This window comes from Haliaeetus leucocephalus, unplaced genomic scaffold, assembly GCF_000737465.1.
Source record: "Haliaeetus leucocephalus isolate CR32 unplaced genomic scaffold, Haliaeetus_leucocephalus-4.0 Scaffold506, whole genome shotgun sequence".
In the NCBI taxonomy this organism is placed as follows: Eukaryota; Metazoa; Chordata; class Aves; order Accipitriformes; family Accipitridae; genus Haliaeetus; species Haliaeetus leucocephalus.
In genome coordinates, this window is record NW_010972942.1 from 6,702,795 (window position 1) to 6,722,228 (window position 19,434).

Here is a 19,434-nt window from a genome sequence, read left to right on the forward strand (position 1 = left end):
GGTTTGATGGTTTTTTGGGGGGGGGGGGGGGGGGAAGTTATACATTTTTTTTCTCTCCCAATGAAAAGACAAGCAAACTTGGCCAGGACATAAGCTTTAAGATACTTTAATGTCAGTAGATGAAACATCAGAAGGTGTTGACCTTAACAAGTATACTTGCGCTTCGCTCAGCTTCTTTTGTGAAATAAATGCATTATCTGCACAGACTAGCTCTGCCCTCTTTTCTTTACATTTCTTATTCCAGATGGGGATGTGGTGCTCGGCCAGGAGGCTGGTGGCTGGGGCTGGGAAGGGAAGGAGAACTGTATTGGGTTGAACAGCTGGAGAGGCATTATGCCCAGCAGACCACGCTGGTACTGCATGCTGTGCTGAGGAGGAGACGGGGGCATATAGATTCAGAAAATAGTCTTACGTAAGAATGAAAACAAAGATTAGAGACTTACCGTCTTTCTGCTGTTCATAATATCTGTGAAATAAACCCATATTAGAAGGTGGCTGTCTTGCTGTTGCTTGCCCGAGGTGCTGGAGATCTGTTCTGGGACTGCGAGGTATTCTCTCACCCTGTCTTCATCATGCTTGCAGTCATGATGCCAAGTGGTGATTTGTTATCATTGCTGTTGCTTATTCCAAAACACAATAAATGACATACCAAAAATACTGAAAGAATACTAAAGGTGCAAAAGCTATGGTGCAGAAGTTAGAAGTGCCAAAATTCAGGTTATTTGTGCAAGTGTACCTCAGTTCTCTGGCTGCGTACATCATGCCACGGGCTTTGGCTTTGCCACTGCATATAATTTTACTACTGGACCCCTGTTTTATTTAGCACATACCACGGACCCATTCTTCACAGGAGTTCTGTTGGATTGCTGTCTTACTGGTAGGAGAAAAATGGATGGTAAGAATGGAACAGGGCAAAGATCACAGTCAGAAAAGTCTCCTGACCAAGGCAGCTGTAAAGAACTGAATTCTGCCCTGGGCTCTCCCACCTGCTTCCTGTGTGATGCTCGCATGTCACTCAGCTTTTTAGGAGGTTGGCACTAAATATGCATCTTGCTTGCATGTGCTCAGCTTTGGGCTGATTTGCAAAAATGCTGAGTGCTCAGTCTTCTCAAGGAGAAGCTGTACTTTGAGTGAGGAAATGATGTGCTTTGAATATTTAAATAAATATATTTTGTAAGTACTTTGGAAAATAAGGGCCTAAGTTTCCATAATAACCACCTACATTTATATACTGCCTGTTGCTCATGCTGGAAGCAGGCATAATGCTGATCCTAAATGCAAATGAGGCTGTAAGTGAAGCAGGTCAACTTACTCATGAACTTCACAGAAAGTTCTCTTATGAAAATAATACTTGACACTGAACTCTTCTGAATACTGCAATAAATGGTGTGCACAGTCATGCAATGGGTAATGAAAGTAAGACAAAACATTGAATAGAGTGAATATTGTAGTGAAGTACAGAGGGTAGCACAGTTGGACAAGGGCATGTGTGTGGTTAAATGCATTATAATTCATCCATGTGAGGAGACTGATTGGCTCAGGCAAACTAAGTTAGGTCCTAACTCAAGAGCTTGATTTTCTGTTCCTGTGCTCTATTTGTTTGTGGTTCTTTTGGGTACATGAATATGGAAACAAAGTCAACGAGGTGATAACCCTTATTGTCACGTGAAACCTGGTTTTGATGGTGCTAAGGGATTTTGTGAGGGTTTTCATCTTGCTTTTTCTTCTCATGATTTTATAACTTGACTCTGTTGAATGCTGAAAAGCTTTATATAGATGGAAAGGTAGTGTCCTCTTCAAGATACAAAGGTAATAGAACAAAGAAGTAGCCCTAGGATCACTTACTTCCACTTGATGTCTGCAGGTGGTTTTAATGGCTTTGGTCTCCTGCAGATTCTCAGTTGCACTCACCCCAAATTAACTATTACCTTGTAACTGGTTATAAATACCAAGGGATAAAACGACTCTAAAGAAAGCTAATTTATGGTTGGAACTCCAAATCTTCTCTTGTAAATATTATGTTTTGTTTCATTCCCCTGTCAGTCTCAGTTCATTGCCTTCAACCTTTTGTCAGCTCTTTGGAGTGAGGGAACCCAAAATGCATTGCCTGAGATGAAGGGTTCTGGGACATGACTAGGACCTGTAGGGGTATTGCAAATATGAGTAAGTACAGAACTTGGTGGTACTCAAAAGTGTATGTAATAGAGGGGTTTATTCTGTCTCTATGGATGATTAGTGCACACATGGTACACATGGTGTGAATGCTCATGGTCTTTTTCGGGTTTTTGTTTGTTTGTTTGTTTTGGGTGTTGATTTTGGGAGTTTTGTTTTTTTAAAGTTGTCTACTTTGAGAGAAATCCTATAAGCTTAGAAAGAAAATTTCTGCTTTGGAACTTAAATGAACATTTAAGAATGGCCACTGTAGGAAAGATTCATACAGCGTCACAGAGTTTGGTTAAAAGTCAGTGTACCTCTTCCTTCCCGCTCTAATAAATGACCAAAACCTCCATTAGCTGCAGTACTTGTGCACAACCAAAAGTGAGTTATCAAATCATCTCACATATATACTGTGTTTGTAACAGAAAGGAAACAAGTCTGGGACAGATAGCATGGAATATTTTTTGTGCTCTGCCATGTGAAGGGAAGCTCCGCAGTTCCAGAAATCCAGATGTACACATAGTAAATTAAAATGTATTGAATATCCAAACATTAAAATGAGTAAACCTGTAAGTATTAACCAGTATTACTTGGGCTTGTGTCTTTCTGGTGCTTTTCTTCTGTTGGTGGGTTTGGGGGAAGGGGGAGTTGGTTGGGGGGGGGGTTAGGGGATTATTACTGGAAAGAAGGCTTAGTATCTTTGTGTTTTCTACTCTGAGACATGGGCTGAATGTATTTTTCTTGAAACCAAAAAATCAGTTTCCTCTAATGATATAAAAGTCCAAAGTTAGAAAGCCAAGAGAAGATGAGGGAGTAAGCAACTATAGTAACTGTGAAAGGTAATGTGCACGCTGGAAGTACTATTCTTTCAATAGCTAATACTGTCATATATTGAGATAATATAATGTAATTTGAATATTTAAATTTTGCTGTTCCATTGTCAAATTTTATTGTTCCATTGTCAAAACACTATTAAAAAGGCAATTTTGTTTGACAAATAAAAAAATTTTGCTCAGAAGAACTTCAGTACATGGATAACTAACCAGCACTATGGCAAAGCTGTGCACGTTTTTGCATGCATTATTGATAGTGACAGCCAAAAAAATCCCAAGTAAACAGAAAGGGATAGTTGATTTGAGATGAACTGATATACAGATATTTTTCTCTATGAATAAAAATATGGTTCTTATATACTGAAAGCATGTTTTCAAGCATTTGCTTGCTTTGTAATTTTAGGTAGTGTTATGGAATTTGATTCTAAATATATTAACAGGTACTACTGGAAAAATACAGTTATTAGATTTCCAGCAGCCAAACAGTATCAGTATTCCCAAAATGTGCTGTTAGATGTAAGTGTTTTCTTTCTGGCTCTCAGCCTTTTCTCTTGATAATGCTTGATGCTTGTGACCATGTGTCGTCTGAGCATCCCGCTACATCTTTCGAGATGATTTACATAGACCTAGATGTGTTTATGTCTATATTTTGAAACAGAAGTAGATAAAGACTTACAAGTGCTTTTTTGGCATTAGTGCAGATGCTTCTTGCAGGGAAAGTAGTATTGAGAAAACTCAGGGTCAAACCTCCTGACCTTATTTGTTGATGTTGCTGCCGTTAACTGAACTCTGTACAACCACATATTCCCATTGTGCACTTAACTACTGTTGCCTTTTGTACTTGAGCTTTCTTTTCTAGCTTTGAGTGACTTTACCCCATCTCTGCATAAGGACTGAAACTCAAATTACTACTTTTCTAAGTGAGAGATTTTGAGCAAGGTTCCCCCCTCCCCGCCCCCTTCTGAACTGTTTTAAAGACTGGTTTTAGAAACTCCACGCTGCTGCATCTTGGTCAGAATATAACCTTTTTTTGGTCCAGGTCCATTGCCAACTTTAAAATTAAAATGAAAGTGAACATTTCTAGTCAGTTTAAATATCTTGTGGTTTTTTTAATGTTATATTTAAACATATATGTAATGACTGTTTAGTTTTGCCTCCCCTTTTTTCCCATTCCAAGGAAGCTCATATGGTCAGGTATTTAAAAATAACCCTCTGAGAAAAACTCCTCGAGTCGTATTTACTTGCGCAAAGCTCCAGCTGAGATCGGCCTAACGTTAAGCCATGGACAGCGTCGGGTTGCCACTTCCGCCTGTCCCAGGCCAGGCCTGCGATACTATAGTGCATTGGTGGTGCTCCGTGCTCGTGCCTGCCCGTCAGCCACCCTCTGGCTCATCACGACAGCTGAGTTTTCCTGTGACAAGCACGATCGGTCGACTTTCTTTGCCTGTTTGTAGAACTGTAGCTTTCAAATAACTTGTCTTCCCAGCTGGGCAATAGCTCTGCTGCAGCCTTCCCTATGGCCCAACAGCCTCTATAGCTTCCCCTATGGCCTTCCCCACCAGGTCCCTGTCTCCTCCTTCCCTAAAAAGATGAACAGACTCTTCTTCAGACCTTTGACAAAGATGGAATATATTTCTGATGCATTTGTTATTTCGAATACTTAAGTTAGTGCTTTAATGATGATACTAGTATCATTTGTCGTCTTTAGGGCCATGGCTACTAAAGTTGCAGCTAATTGCTGTGGAGCTGGGGTGAGTGGAAGCCATTGCAGGGAGCCTTGTAGGACAGTATTTGGAGGTATTCGAGCAGGATTCATTCTTGGGTTTAGTTATGTGGTAGGCTTGTATTTGCATACAGATTTCCTTTGTTTTTCCATGAATCTGCTCTGACTAATCCTTTGGCCTGTATTTCATTAGAAGTGTTGACTGCAGAATGATGGTTTTGGTAACAGATGAAACAAAACTTTTCCTTTTTTCCTTTGCATGTGCATGTACAAAATAAAAAGTACAGGATGACCTTGTTTATTTGATAATTGAGAATGTGCCTGACTTTGTTAGGAAAGCCATAGTCTAAGAATACAATTCACCGGTCTTTTTATAAATTAATGCCAGTATGGTGTATCAGTTCTCACTCCCACTTATCCTCTTATTCTCTCCCCTTCCCATCCTCCACTACTCCCTCCCTACTTTTAGAGGCAACACAAAGCTGTTTTGCTTCAAGCTAGGGACAAAGATTAGGAGAGTTTTGAAGTTTTGCAGCAGACTTCTAGGAAGTAGATGAGCCACGTTTGTACATTGTACTCCTAAAACGGTGCTAAATTGTTTCTGTGTTGTATTCATGAACGCTGAGTTTGTTTACTTCCAAAATTTTTACTCCTTACCCTCAAGCTATCAGCAAATTATGGCTGAAGTTTGAATTGTGGCAAATCTGTGTGTGAGGAGTACAGATTTACTCCTTCTCCATGTGAGGAACGGTGCTGTGTAACATTCCCTGTACTCTTGTGCAAATAAAACTTTAAGTTCAGAGTCTGTGCACTCCTGTGATCTGCAGACTGCATAGCGAGGAGAGGAGTATTAAAGAGGACTGTTTATGTGGTGGTGATAAAAATCACACAGTTTCAGGAGACCTAAAGAGCCTGCAGATTTTATTAAGCTTTGAAGAAAATCACGTGCATGTTTGCATGTTTATCTGTATTGATAAATATATGTAACTTGAACGGAAAGGTGTTGTTAAAACTGCTAATGTTCACGTTTGTGTCAGATGCAAGTTTGCAGCATTGTAAACCTAGTACTGAATGAGAACACTAGACTTTTAGCTTATGTGAAGTGTACTGAACGTTTCACAAGAATTACTTGTTTTAACTGTAAAATAATTACAGTACTTTATAATGTAGGAAACACTTGTGAGTTAGTTTGCAGTTCTTTTTATCTTAAAGAATGCAATAGAATCCATTGCTAAAAAGATGGGACAATTTAAGCAAATGCTGTCAGTATAGACAGATGCAGAGCAGTCAGCATAGCACGGATATTTGAGCTGAATAAAATGATTAATTAGTTCTTTCAGTTTTAAAGTCTGAGACTTAGAAGTGTTGCGGGTGCTGTTATTCATAAACTTCTGCTATAGAAAATGTAAGAATGTGATGTTGGCTGTGTTTACTGAAAATCAAAGTTTACTATTTTTCCCTGGATGTAATACAGTGTGCACCTGATTCAATGTGAGAAGTACCTTTTTAACAAGGCAGCACATTTTAATCAGTTCATCAAAGCCATCTAGGAATCTCTCCTTGTAGTTAAAAGCAAGTCAATAACTCCACCCTGGTAGTTTTCTTCTTTCCTGAAAGCTCTATCCATCTAAAGAAATGTTCGTTTTTCTATCTCAGGTTGCCATCAGCACCCTTTCAGCTTAAGGCCTTGCCCTGTCTGTCCCCATGACAAGTTCTGGCTACCCTGCAATCACGAGTGAGGTGATGAAACTGGCAGTTTAAGTAGCATAGGTGCACACAGTAGGGCTTGGAGCAATCAGAGTTATTAAAATTAAATAGTTACCCAGCTTGATTATCCACTATTGTAGGAGATCTAGTTTTATATCTTTATGCAAAGCTCATCTACGGGAAAAAAAAAAATCTATCTTAGATTTTAATAAGAATTTAATTTGGCACTGCCATTAGGGTTTTTTGGTCTTTCTGTGTTGAACTGTCAGTTCAAGTTTTTGCTCTGTTTTATAAAGGGTTGCAGCAACACTCGTTGGAAGACACCAAAGGTTCATCTTTTGTGAAGTTGATACTGATAACAGGTTGTAAAGAATTATGGAATCTACACATGGCTGAATGGATCTGGGCTTTTACAAAGCAGGTTTGATACCCGGCCAGTTTTAGTCTCTGTAGACCTAATAAATGAAAGAGATTTTTCCACTGCACTGTCACAGAAGACAAAAACGCAGCTTACTGAATTGGCTGTTCACTGCCAGTTTAGGAAAAAAATTGTCATTTTCTTGCCCTGTATAATAAAAGCAGTACTAATTAGTAGAAAGCACTAAAACAATCTCATATGCTTTTCGTCTAGCATTTGAAGCTTTAGAAAAGTTCTCTTTTATGTATGACTGTGATGAGAACTTTTGAGAACTTTAAGTGTTGTTAAACTTCAGCAATCAAATTGCATATTTTCAGACAGCTCTTAAGCAGACGTGAGTTGTTACAAGAGTCTCTTTCAGAGTTAAACTGTTGGTTTGCAAACTCTTTCTGACATCTTCTCCTATGAAAGCAAAATAGCCCTTTTCTTCTTTCTAAATTAAAAATAAACCTATAATTGGTTTACAGGGCCTTGCCCTCAAGTTGATGGCATTTCTGTCCGTCTGGGATGCAGAAGGAAGAAGCAGGGGAAAGAGGGAGCCCCTTGCATCTGGTTAGCAGGCCCAGCTCTGTAATTGTCTGGAGATCAAAGAACCATTTGATGGTGGCCGTTAACACCTTCCAGCATAATATCCCCAGCTCCCTCTCTGCCCATCCTCCTACTGCAGTGCAGAAAGTTGGCACTTTGAAAGACCTACCTCCTGAACAGAAGGAAGATAGATGGGAATGAGGATTTGGGGTGCATGGGAAGTGGGGTGAAAGAGGAGGTGGAAGAAATGTGAGGTGGGAAGCCCTGGTGTTAACCAAAGGATGATTTACAAAACCTTTTGCAGGCTACTGGTAGGAATGGGAGGCTGACTGTCCTGCTGACATGCAAGAGGAGGAAAAGAGAGAGTTAGGCACGCCAGCTGGCCAGTTACTAAAAAAAAAAAAACAACCAAAAACCCCCACACATCTAAAGGTGATTGGTTTGCACGCTCAGATGCCCTGCGTGTGTGCAGTGGTACCAGCCGTGCCAAGGGTACAGCACAGATGTGGTGCAAGAGCTGGGAGTCTGCAGGGACATGGCCAGGAGTGTGCACCAGCATTTCCACACACCCCCTGGTGGAGTGGCTACTGGGAAAACTGGAAAATTCAGTTGTCTCGTTTGCAGTCATTAAGACAGCAGTAAAACTGGCCTGCCTAGTTAGAAACCAGTCAGGTAGCAATCATATAAAAGGCCCTTAGCTTCCCAAAAATGGCTGAAGGGAGGAGTAGTGCTCATGTGACTCAAGGAGCGGATGAGGTGGATCAATAGTCTGTGAAATAGAGGAGGATGGAAAGGTGGCACAGGGGTGTTGGGGCACTCCAAAGAGGTGCGATGAGCGTGACTGACAGTTGTAGCAAAGTGTGAAGCTCTCTTTACCTTCTTTAATTTCTATGTAGTCAGAATTTCTTTGCACCCTGCCTTGCATGATAGCATTACTTTAACTTGGTGAAAGCTGTGGACTGCAGTTGCACTGAGCTGTAGATATGGCAGCTTTTCCATTTGCTTCCACTTGCACTTCAGGAACACTTGAAGCAATTAAAATATTTTCTTTCTTGTGAGAGATGCCACTTATTCCATTTGTGTTCAGCAGGAACAAAAGCAGTTTCCTCATTTTTGGGGGTGTCTGCAGAAAGATCCTGGAACCAAAAAAGAAAATGAGTCATCAAATTTAGTCATAAAATTTGAGCTGTTTTGATATTTAGAAGAACTGAGTAGCATTTTGGGGGGCATTTTTTTTTAGCCAGCATTACAAATTATATATATTGTATATGTTTTATAGTTTTATATATACATGTGTGTATATCTATATAAATACATATGCATGTACAATGCTATCTGATTTTTTTAGTAAATTGGGTAGAATTATCTCATTTTAAACTTGTATTTTAATGCTGTACATTCTTTTTGACTCAGAAATTAATGGGATTAGTATATAATAATTCTTTGTTTCTGTGTTGTAACTGCCACTGGAGGTAAGTATTAAAACCATTTCACATTTGGGGAGATTATGTGATAAAGAAGCTGTTTCTTCATCTGGGTTCCATAGTGAGTTGCTGGTGAGTTGGCTTAAAGGAAAAAAAAAAAAGGACACTTGGCAAGAAATCAAAAAATAATAGAAAGCAGGCAGCTCAATTTGAACCAAAATACTGAAGTTACTGTTGTTGTTTTTTTCCTCTTTGCTGAAAGACTTACAAAGACTACCATAACTGCTGCACTGTCCAGTTTGAAGCGTATTAAATGTGTGGTGTTCATGGTGTCCAGCCACACTGGCTGAAGATGACAGAAGTACCACTGAGACCATAGATTAAGATTGGGGCTTGCTTTGGCCATTGACTGTACTGGCGACTTTCTTCAGTTCTTGCACAAGGAGCCAGGCCAGGCAAGCTTTATCATCATAAGTTTTTGAGGGTGTTCTCCCCGTTACTAAATTTTGTCGCTGCTATAGCCCTGTGAAATTTAGGCATTTATAATTATGGTATACGATACAGTTCTGCCAGACTAGCTATAGACCACTTACCATGGCTATTGGCCATAGATTACAGTTCTGAAACTACTGTTTGGGGTATTCAGAGATTCTTCACCCTCAGTAGGAGAGAGACAGGAACTGGTGATAGTCATCAGGCTGCAGAGGCAGAGGTACGTGGTTCAGGGGGGTTGTCTAGTTACGACAGATGCACTCACCTGACAGCAAGCATGCTTGATTTCTAGTCTTTGGGCTAGCCAGTGTTAATCTGTCTGTGCAAAGTGGAGAAGCATCAACAGATGAGTGAGAAGGTTTGGTATGGCAGGATAAATTGAGCTAATCTGGTAGGGGCAAAAAACTGGTGACTTCTGGAAATGAAAGTCCTTTTCCCCGTCGTCTTCTCCACAGTCTTGGCCAGGTTGTCATGTTGTCCCCCCCCGTCTTCCTGGCTGTAAAACTTGTCTCAGCCCTTGATGAACTGATTCAGTTGACTAATCTACAAAAAAAAAAAGTGAAGAGTGTTACGCCAGATTAGTGAGCTGAACAGGTTTACTAAAGGATAGGATGAATGCAAGGAAAGGGACAGGAGCACAAGAACTTTTTAATAGTAGTTAGATGTTAGGTTGGCTCAGCACCCTTGTGTAACAGCAGACTTTGAACATTTCTGTCCAGAATAATGTGGTGGTGTTTGGGGTATTTCCATGAGAGGAAGGATTTGTGGGTTCAAATAAGAGATCTTGAAAAGGAGATTATTAAGTTTTACAAATGTAGCCCAGGGGGTAGAGGAGAAATCAGCATATTAGATCACAGCTGTCAAGCTTTGAGGCACCAAAACCCCATTTTCTCACAGAGTATCTGTTAGAAAATATTCTCTGCTCCATCTCATCATGGATTTCAGGCTCAAAACCTACAATTTCTGGAGAAAAGCACACTACTGGAATAGCAATATGGTGTAAAAAAAGGACATTTTATTCAACGAATCTCACAAATTAGGCACAAACAGTATAATAGAGTTTAATGATCATTGTTTTATTAAGGAACCTGTGTGTGACATGCATTTTTGTATGTTTAGGAGCAATAAAGTTTCTCAGTTCTTCTATTTTTTATTCTCTACTCCATGGAGAACTTTCTTTTGTCTTTGGCAAATGTATGAATATTATTATGTGTTTTCAAATTTCTGAAAGTTACCTAGGTGAAAACTAAAGCATAGATTAAAAATAGTCATAAAACCCCGTAGCAAAAAAGGGAGTTTTGCTCAGAAAAATAAAGGTCACAGTGTATTCCTGTTCTAAGCCACAATAATAAGAGTGGGGATAACTTTAAAAGGTTTGCTTTAGTACAGTACTGCCAAATGCATGCCATCTTCACTCTGAGATATGTCCTAAGAGCCAGTTCAGTGGCCACAGAATACTACAGGTGTATTTGCATTTATTCCAAGGACTTTCTGTTAGCTTTCTCTGCATCATACTTGAGAAGTTGTGGCAGTGTGGGGAAGTTCCCACTGATGGGAAAAGGGGAAACATAATCCCCATTTTTAAAAGGGGAAAAAAGGAAGACCTGGGGAACTACAGGCCAGTCAGTCTCACCTGTGTGCTCAGCAAGATCATAGAGCAGATCCTCCTGGAAACTATGCTAGGGCACATGGAAAATGAGGAGGTGATTAGTGACAGCCAACATAGCTTCACTACGGGCAAATTGTGCCTGACAAACATGGTGGCCTTCTACAATGGCATTACAGTGTTAGTGGATAAGGGAAGAGCAACAGATGTCATCTACCTGGACTTGTGCAAAGCATTTGACACTGTCCCGCATGACAGTGGATTTGACAGATGGACCACTCAGCAGATAAGGAACTGGCTGGCTGGTCGCACTGAAAGACTTGCTGTCAATGGCTCGATGTCCAAGTGGAAACCCGTGACGAGTGGCGTTCCTCAGGGATTAGTATTGGGACCAGTGCTGTTTAACGTCTTTGGTGACACAGGCAGTGAGATCGAGTGCACCCTCAGCAAGTTTGCCAACACCACCAAGCTGTGTGGTGCAGTTGACACACTGGAGGGAAGGGATGCCGTCCGGAGGGACCTTGACAGGCTTGAGAGGTGGGCCTGTGTGAACCTCACAGAGTTCAACAAGGCTAAGTGCAAGGTCCTGCACATGGGTCAGGGCAATCCCAAACACAAATACAGGCCAGGCGATGAGTGGATTGAGAGCATCCCTGAGGAGAAGGACTTGGGGGTATTAGTGGATGAAAAACTGAATATGAGCTAGCAATGTGCGCTCACAGCCCAGAAAGCCAATTGCATCCTGGCTGCATCAAAAGAAGCATGACCAGCAGTTCGAGGGATGTGATTGTCCCCCTCTACTCCACTCTTGTGAGACCTCACCTGGAGTACTGCGTTCAGTTCTGGGGCCCCCAACAGAAGAGGGACATGGACCTGTTGGATCAAGTCCAGAGGAGGGCCATGAAGATGAATAGAGGGCTGGAGCACCTCTGCTGTGAAGACAGGCTGAGAGAGTTTGGGTTGTTCAGCCTGGAGAAGAGAAGGCTCCGGGGAGACCTTATAGCAGCCTTCCAGTACTTAAAGGGGGCCTACAGGAAAGATGGGGAGGAACTCTTTATCAAGAAGTTTAGTGATAGGACAAGGGGTAACGGTTTTAAACTGAAAGAGGGTAGATTTAGATTAGATATGAGGAAAAAAGTTGTTCACTGTGAGGGTGGTGAGGCACAGGAACAGGTTGCCCAGAGAGGTCACGGATGCTGCATCCCTGGAAGTGTTCAAGGCCAGTTTGGATGGGGCTTTGAGCAACCCGGTCTAGTGGAAGGGGTCCCTGCCCATGGCAGGGGGGTTGGAACGAGATGATCTTTATGGTCCCTTCCAGCCCAAAACATTCTATGATTCTATTCCAAGATATCCTTGTATTTGTGCTGTTACTCAGTTTTGCTGTTATAACTCTCTGATTTAATTTAAAAAAAAAAAAGAAGTAAAATCACACACAGGTATATAACTTCCAATTTTTACAAATCTGAGACTCAAGTGCATTATTTTGAAACCTTACCAGACTATAAGTAGATTTATTTTAGTTGATACCATATGGATAACGTACTACTATATACGCTTTACTATTTGCTCAGTAGCTATTTTTGGCACTGTCATTCATAGAGTAAGAAAACCAAATTATTTTGTAGATATATTACATGAAGTGAGGTGAGCTTAAATATTGGTCTAAAATAAATGCTTATGAAATGACCAACTAAAACCTTTAGTCAGTCAGAACAGTGCTTGAGGTGCTGGAAATTGCTGAAGATCCTAAGAAAGTCAGTGGGGGACATGAGTTGATGTCTATAAAGCTATGGTACTTTTCTTCACTTTGCACCTGGTGCTTCCCTGGATGGTTGGTAAAGAATGGAAAAGGCATTCGACCTCAAAAATATTTAACTGAAGCTAAATTCTCTTGAACTCACGATGGTGCTGGGGATGGGGTTAGCAGTAGAGGGTTGGTGTTGTGGGTGCTTCTTGTGTCAGGCTTGGCTTTCAAGACATCGACTTCTTTTCATTTGACAGTGAGCCACAAAATTAAGGATGCTGTGCCACAGCAGTGGGAAGTTGTAGGTACTGTTGTCAGTACTGGTAACTCAGATTTCTTTAATTTCTTTTAATAATATGCCATAAGTCAATAAAATCAATGGAATACAGGTGTAAGGTTGCTATTCCATTTTAATCTACATTTCAGTGTGAGGACAAGCTGTGAGCAGCTGTGTGCAATGTATTGTAGAGCAGTAACCTTAATGTGGGAGTCTTTATTTGCATAAGAACCATAATGTTTTATACTGAGCTTATTGTGTCATGTTATTTGAACAGATTGAAATAAAAGAGTAAACTACACTATACATGTTGATCAATGCATGAAGTAGTTTTTGTGTTGATGCTAGTGTAGGGGTAGTTATATAGGATATTACAATCCTTTGAGATACGTCTTGAAATTAAAAAGGGAAGCATGATTTTGGGAATTTTGATGATTGAAAGTTCTAGTGTTGTAGGAAATTATGTTCCTTATGATGATTTAAAGAACAGCTTCCCTAAACAAACATAATAACAGAATTAAGTTTACAATGTAGAGAAGAATCCCTCATCAAATAATGCCAGTACATTGATCATAGCAAATACGCTATTTGCATTGTAGCATGGCTTTTGTGATAATTGTATTAGTAACAAAAAGCTGCTGAAGGTTTTCAGGGAATAACTTGTACTTTAAAAATGGTGGAAAAGGTTAAAAAAAAAAAAAAAAAAAAAGAGGAATCTTACCTTACAATGAATTAATGGTCTTGGATGAATCTTTGCTGTTGGGTAAGAGGTTCGATACACTTCAGCCAGCTGGCTTAAGTCCTCGTAAGAACACACTTGTCCTAAGGAAGATTAGTCTTTTTGATGATTAGTGCACTGCACTGAGCCTCACCTTTTTCTTGACGTATATAACCGTGTGTTTATATGTTCACAAATCTTATATAAATACATGTAGTCCTAGAGGCTTTTCAAGCATTTCCATTATCAGTGTTTTATGATTTGTTTTACATTAAAGCTTTCCTACTTGATGTAGTGTTTTAGCCCATAAATATTGATTTCAGTGACAAAATAATTGGGTTAGTTTATGTTAAACAAACAGCATTTTTGGAGGTCTGGTGGATTTCAGATGAGTTTTTAGGAACACTATATAGTGGTCTGCAGGTACTAAATTTATTACAGTTGCTTACAGTTGAGAGACAACTACCAGTGCCTGATACTTCTAATCAGTTGGGCAGTGCTGTATGAATGGAAATACTTTCTTTTCCTTTTCCTTCATTGAAAAAAGTCCTTTGCTGACAGCAAATATGTTATACTCTGCCAAATGAAATAGTGCATGAAATTCTGCTCTCTTTTTTAAGGAAGAAGTTTCGTGTAGTTTCCATGATTGTACATTGAAGTGCTGAAGTTTCATTCAACCTAATTATATTTTTAATCTTAACTGTAACTAGTGATCAGATAATTATTCTGACCTTTAAAAAAAATATTATGGATGTTTGATAGCCAGTTTCATTATTAAATTGAATCCAAGTTATAATAAAATTATTTATTATTTATTTTTGAAAACAGAAATGTGCTTTTAATGCTTCATTATGTTTTACACACTGATGTTGAAGCTTCTCAGTTTATTTTTGTAAGAATAAACATGGATGTTCTAGGAGTGTGCATGTGGGTCACATACTTTTTTTGCCATAGTTAAGTGCTTTTTGAAAATTAGGAACATCAGATGTCTCTAGACTAAATACAATCTCACAGGAATAGTTAGTCATTCCTTGGAAATAATTATTTCTTATTGAAAAATAAATGTCCTAATGCATTTAATCCATACTATAATTTGCATCCATCCATGAGCATATGACACTGTTTTTCTCTTTTCTTGGTCTGCTTTTCTGGACCATGTTTGTACAGAAGTATTTACAAGGGCCATCAAGAAATTGTTGTCTTGTTTGCTATTAAGAGCTCAGTAAAAAAAAATCTGTAAATTGGATTTTGCTCTAAAAGAATGTGTTGTCTGTTTTGAGAGGTTTTCCTCTTTCTGTATATTACCTGACAGCATGCTGCATTTGTTTTTCATGCTGAGATAAATAACTGCTAAATAGAGAAAAGGCAAGAAAAAGTTTCCCGGAGTTTCATACAAGAGCATTATTTCTCCTCCAGGCAGGGGCAGATGATCACAAGCAATAGTATTATACGAAGTTACCCTTCCTCTTTGTAACTGATACATGACTGCTCCTAATTTAGTGCAAATGTGAAGTAAAATGGATTTGCTTAAATTATCTCTGTTAGTTGTGTGTGTGACCTTCCTCAGGAATGAAGCTAACCCATTTTACTTCAGGTTTTCATGGCCTAGAAGTATTTCGTGAGCAGCTGTAGCTTTTCAGGCAAGCATTGGTACCTCTAGGAGGAAAACAGTGGCATCTAAAGAAACACTAGCTGGACTGTGTGCTGTCATCTGATGATGCTGTTTGAACATTGCTTGTAGATATGCAACAAAACTGGTGGTGAGGACAAAGGCAACTTGTGTGATGTTTACTCCGGCACTGTCCACCTGCAACCACTACTCCTCTCAGTTTGACCACTGGTCTCAGGTGTTAATATTTGCACAGTTACCATTTCAACAAGCTGAATGACTTGGGCTATTAAGGGCTGAAAGGGGTGTGCCAGGAATTGCAGTAAGGAAGGCTGCCTGATGCTTCCCAGTATAGGATGCTGGTTGGAGTTTTTTACAACTTTGCAGAACATTAGCCTTTGGGACTAGGCAGTTGCCTCTAGCTTAATCTTTTTTGTATGCCAAAACTATTTAGCTATCTGTAAGAATGTGTGGAAGAAGTTATTTCTCATTGTAGATTTTTTTTTTTTTTTGAAGAACCTTTTTTTGGAAATGCTCCGTGTCCCTCCCTTTGAAGCAGAGACTAGGAGTTAGATGGCAGTGTGGGAAGCGCTGGTGATAGGCACTGGGGAAGAAGAGCAGCTTATGAGTCACAGCTTTGCCTTTGTCAGCACTGCGAAAATCTCAGATCTAACCAAACTGTAACCTTTTAAAGAAATCACAGCTCTCACATGCTGTCTTGAGCATGTGAGAGCTCTATGGCCTGGAAGGGGAGGGGGAGGCTGAGCTGGGGGATGAAACCAGTGCCTCGCACTCCAGCGCCTGAGAGCCAGAAGTAGACCTGTGGGCAGTGGCACACACGGGGCCCTGGCGTGGTCCTGGCCCCAAAATATTGTAGGTTGTGAACAGGAGAGAAAGACCCATGGTGAGAGTGTGTGTTAATATGACAGCACGTTGGGGAACGAAGGAGGGGAGGAAGGAGGGGAGTCAAGGGGGAGAATGTGGCACTGCCAGCCAAGCCTGGAAGTGACTGAGCCAGGAGAGATGAAAAGCCTTGGGGAGTGGGGGTGAGGAGAGACTTGGGAAGGGCACCAAAGGTAGGAACAAAGAAGGACCAGGGCTTGAATCGACATGGGCCAGAGGACATGGCTTGAGGAAAACAGGCAGAGGAGTTTGTTCTGGAAGGTCCTTTTCCATAGAGATCTTTGAATAAATAAACACTCTTTGATTTCAGTAGCTCCTTGAGAATATGTTTTTAACCGTCACTTATGGCTCGTCCCTATGCAGAGAATTGGTTTTTGCTTGCAACCATTTTACTCCTTTGCCACAAGAGCTGCACGGTAAATCTAAGGATTTTGACCCCACTGCTGGTTTTTGTAGGTGTCATTGTGACCCCGTCGTACAAGGTCACTTTTCTAGAAGTGGTGAATGCAAACATTTTTGCAAGTCAAGGAATATTAAAACTGAGCTTATCTTTGCAAAGCTCTTTTGTTTGGCCCCTCGTGAGGAAGCCTTATAATTTAATGATATTTAACCATGCGCTGACATGCTGTTTTTTTCTGCAGGACCACTGCTTCATTCGGTGTGCAGGATGGACTTGCTCTGGGAATGAATCTGGTTGATGCAGTGGAGAAGGCTGTTCTCTGTAGTACCCCTGCCTCACTTCCAGCAGAAGTCAGGACGTGCGTGGCGGGCGAGGCAGGGGATCACAGGAGGCAGAGGCCGTTCTGGTGCTCTCTGCAGCTGCATGCTGCCCTGGCGAACGGGACTCAGACTTCCTAGGTGATGCTAGGTAAGTTGCTCAATCTTGGGTTTTCTCATGTCCTTGCTAACTGTACGTGTCTTGCTTTCTTGTGGATGACTTGAGATCTTTGGATCTGATTTGGAAAAGTGCTGAGCACTGATAACAGCAAGTGAGGCAGTGGGGGTTGAGGTTTGAAAGTGCTGTATAAAGCACAACGTAATGCTAAGCACTGTGAAAAAATTGGGTCTGAGTTATGCCAAACTGGAGACAGAGTTGTCTTCAGAATTGGAGAATCATTTTGACCTTAAAGCTGTCACTGCTTTGTAGTTAGGAAGTTAGGAATAACACAGTTATTCTAAGTTAGGAGTAACAGAGTAACAGTAGGACTAACCATTATGTTGATGAAGCACTCAGCTGCACCATTGAATTCACAAAGAAATTACTTGTTCCGTCTTCCAAAAAAAATTTGAGTAGCATGCAGTAAATAAGGTATCGGACCATATGCCAAATACCAAGAGTAAAACAGATTACTGTTTTGATTAGTGGTAATTCTGTACGCTGAATGAAGCAGAGGTGCTGTGGAAATGGTATGACATAACTGTGGTGTATACCATGCCACAGAAGCAAACAAAGGCAAAGTTTAGGTTTCTCTAAAACTTACTTTTGACATTTCCTCTTGTGAGTGCTTGCCTCTGCAGATTGGTTTTAGCATAGATGTTTGTATCACATAATACAATTTGAGGTGCAAGAAGCACAGCATTTTTTGATCCTGTCAACTCAGATAATATATGTACATAAAACCAAAATGACACATAAATTCATCATTCTTTGCAGGCACATGCCTCGTGCCTGGTTATTGTATCAGATACAAAGCAGACAGTGTTTGTAATGCCCACTATCAGAATGACTTGAGGTCAGAATTTCATCTGCATTTCTTCCGGCTCGGGATTTGTATTTTCCCAGTGTGATTTCTATAGCTAGCTACAATGCTGTTGTAATCAGTAGATAACAGAGAATTTTTTGGCCAAGGCATGGTTAAGCTAAATATTGTTTTAACTTAGCTAACCTGAATGCAAAATATCTAACATTAGATCAGATTTTATGAATTAACCAAGAGCGTGTCTTCGGTGCCTAGAAACGTAGTGAGTGTGCTTGCCAGATAAGCTGTTAACTCTCTGTTGCAGGAGAGAGACAGTAAAAGCTATGAAGCTTTGATAATGGCTAAATATTATATTAAATACACAGAGTAAGAATGCACATTCCCCTTCCAGCCTGCTCATGGGGGATCTACTACATATGGCTCTGTGAAAGACTGCAGTAATGCTTTAGGCACAGCAATATTTTTAAGTGCTGCTTTCTAAGAAAACCTGAGGTATTTTTGTTTGACTACTGCTGCGCAGTGCAAGTTGTTCTTTAAATCTTTAAACGTAAACAAAAAAGGTAGGGAAAGAATCTGTATTTTATGAGCAGAAGTTAAAAATGAAATTATTTGCTTTACCTAGAGCATTGAAAATTATGTTGCAATTAGACTGATGCAATAGCACACATTACGAAAGGATCGCACGGTTCACAGAGCCCGCTGGAGAAAAGCACGGGACTGTAACAGCAGGGGTGTTGTGGGCCTGCGGGGCAGCGCACTGGCAGAGCTACGCAGGGAAGATTATCGGCTAATGTGGAGAGAGGAACGCCAAGAAAAATAAAAACTCTGCCGTTTCTGTGTATCCCATAAAATGGGAGGCAGGGGGGAGGAGGAGGGCGACTTGTTTTATCAATGTGCCTACTTTATTTCGGTGGCACATCTAATCCGGTATGGAAAATGTTTTCTGTTATGTGAAAGAAAGAAAGAATGGAAATGGAAGCTAATTTTGAGCTAATATATTTTGAAAGCTGCTAATAATAGTGGAATTTTATTCAGCGCACTCTATTTCTACAATAGAAAAGTAAAATTCCTTTGGGTTAACTGAAACATCTGTTGAACAAATTGGTTCAGTTTCATGAGTCTGTTACTAATTCTGAGAAGTAGATGGTGTTTTATAAAACCAGTAGAGTTGGGGGTTTAGTGCCCATATTCTTTTTTTTTTTTTTTTTTACTATTATTAAAGTAGGTCATTTTGAAGTGTTATGTTTGCATGAATACAGTAATACTGTGGTTAATATTTCTAGTATTTCAAGGTTTACCTTTGCTTTAATGAGTTTTCTTCACTGTTTTTAATCAACATTACTAATATTCTTTAAAGTAGTGGGTTTCCAGGTTTTTTTCAAGTTCTTAGTAATGAAGTAACTGAGTAATTTTTTTCAAAAAACCCTCTTTTGGTGCATTTCAGCTTGTATTTCCTTGTTTCTGCAGGTTTTTTCTACTCTGCTTCACTTACAAAGTTTGAATGTTAACAGAATTTTAGTTGCTCCTACTGCTCTTTTCTCGTTTGGACTAATTATTCTTTGTCTGTAACTTCACAGTTGTGGGAAGAATATTGT

General features: G+C 40.1%; 1 protein-coding gene across 2 annotated transcripts in view; it reads left to right on the top strand.

Moving 5' to 3' along the window:
- The window catches only part of NCOA2 (nuclear receptor coactivator 2), a 185,260-nt gene that overhangs the window by 45,233 nt on the left and 120,593 nt on the right, over positions 1-19,434 (top strand). Inside the window, exon 5 of one of the 2 annotated variants that reach the window (XM_010575896.1) lies at positions 16,806-17,007. The gene's annotated coding sequence lies outside the window, so the exon portion shown is untranslated. Of the gene's footprint in view, positions 1-16,780; positions 17,008-19,434 lie in introns of both variants that reach the window. The other variant, XM_010575897.1, reaches the window with a different exon arrangement.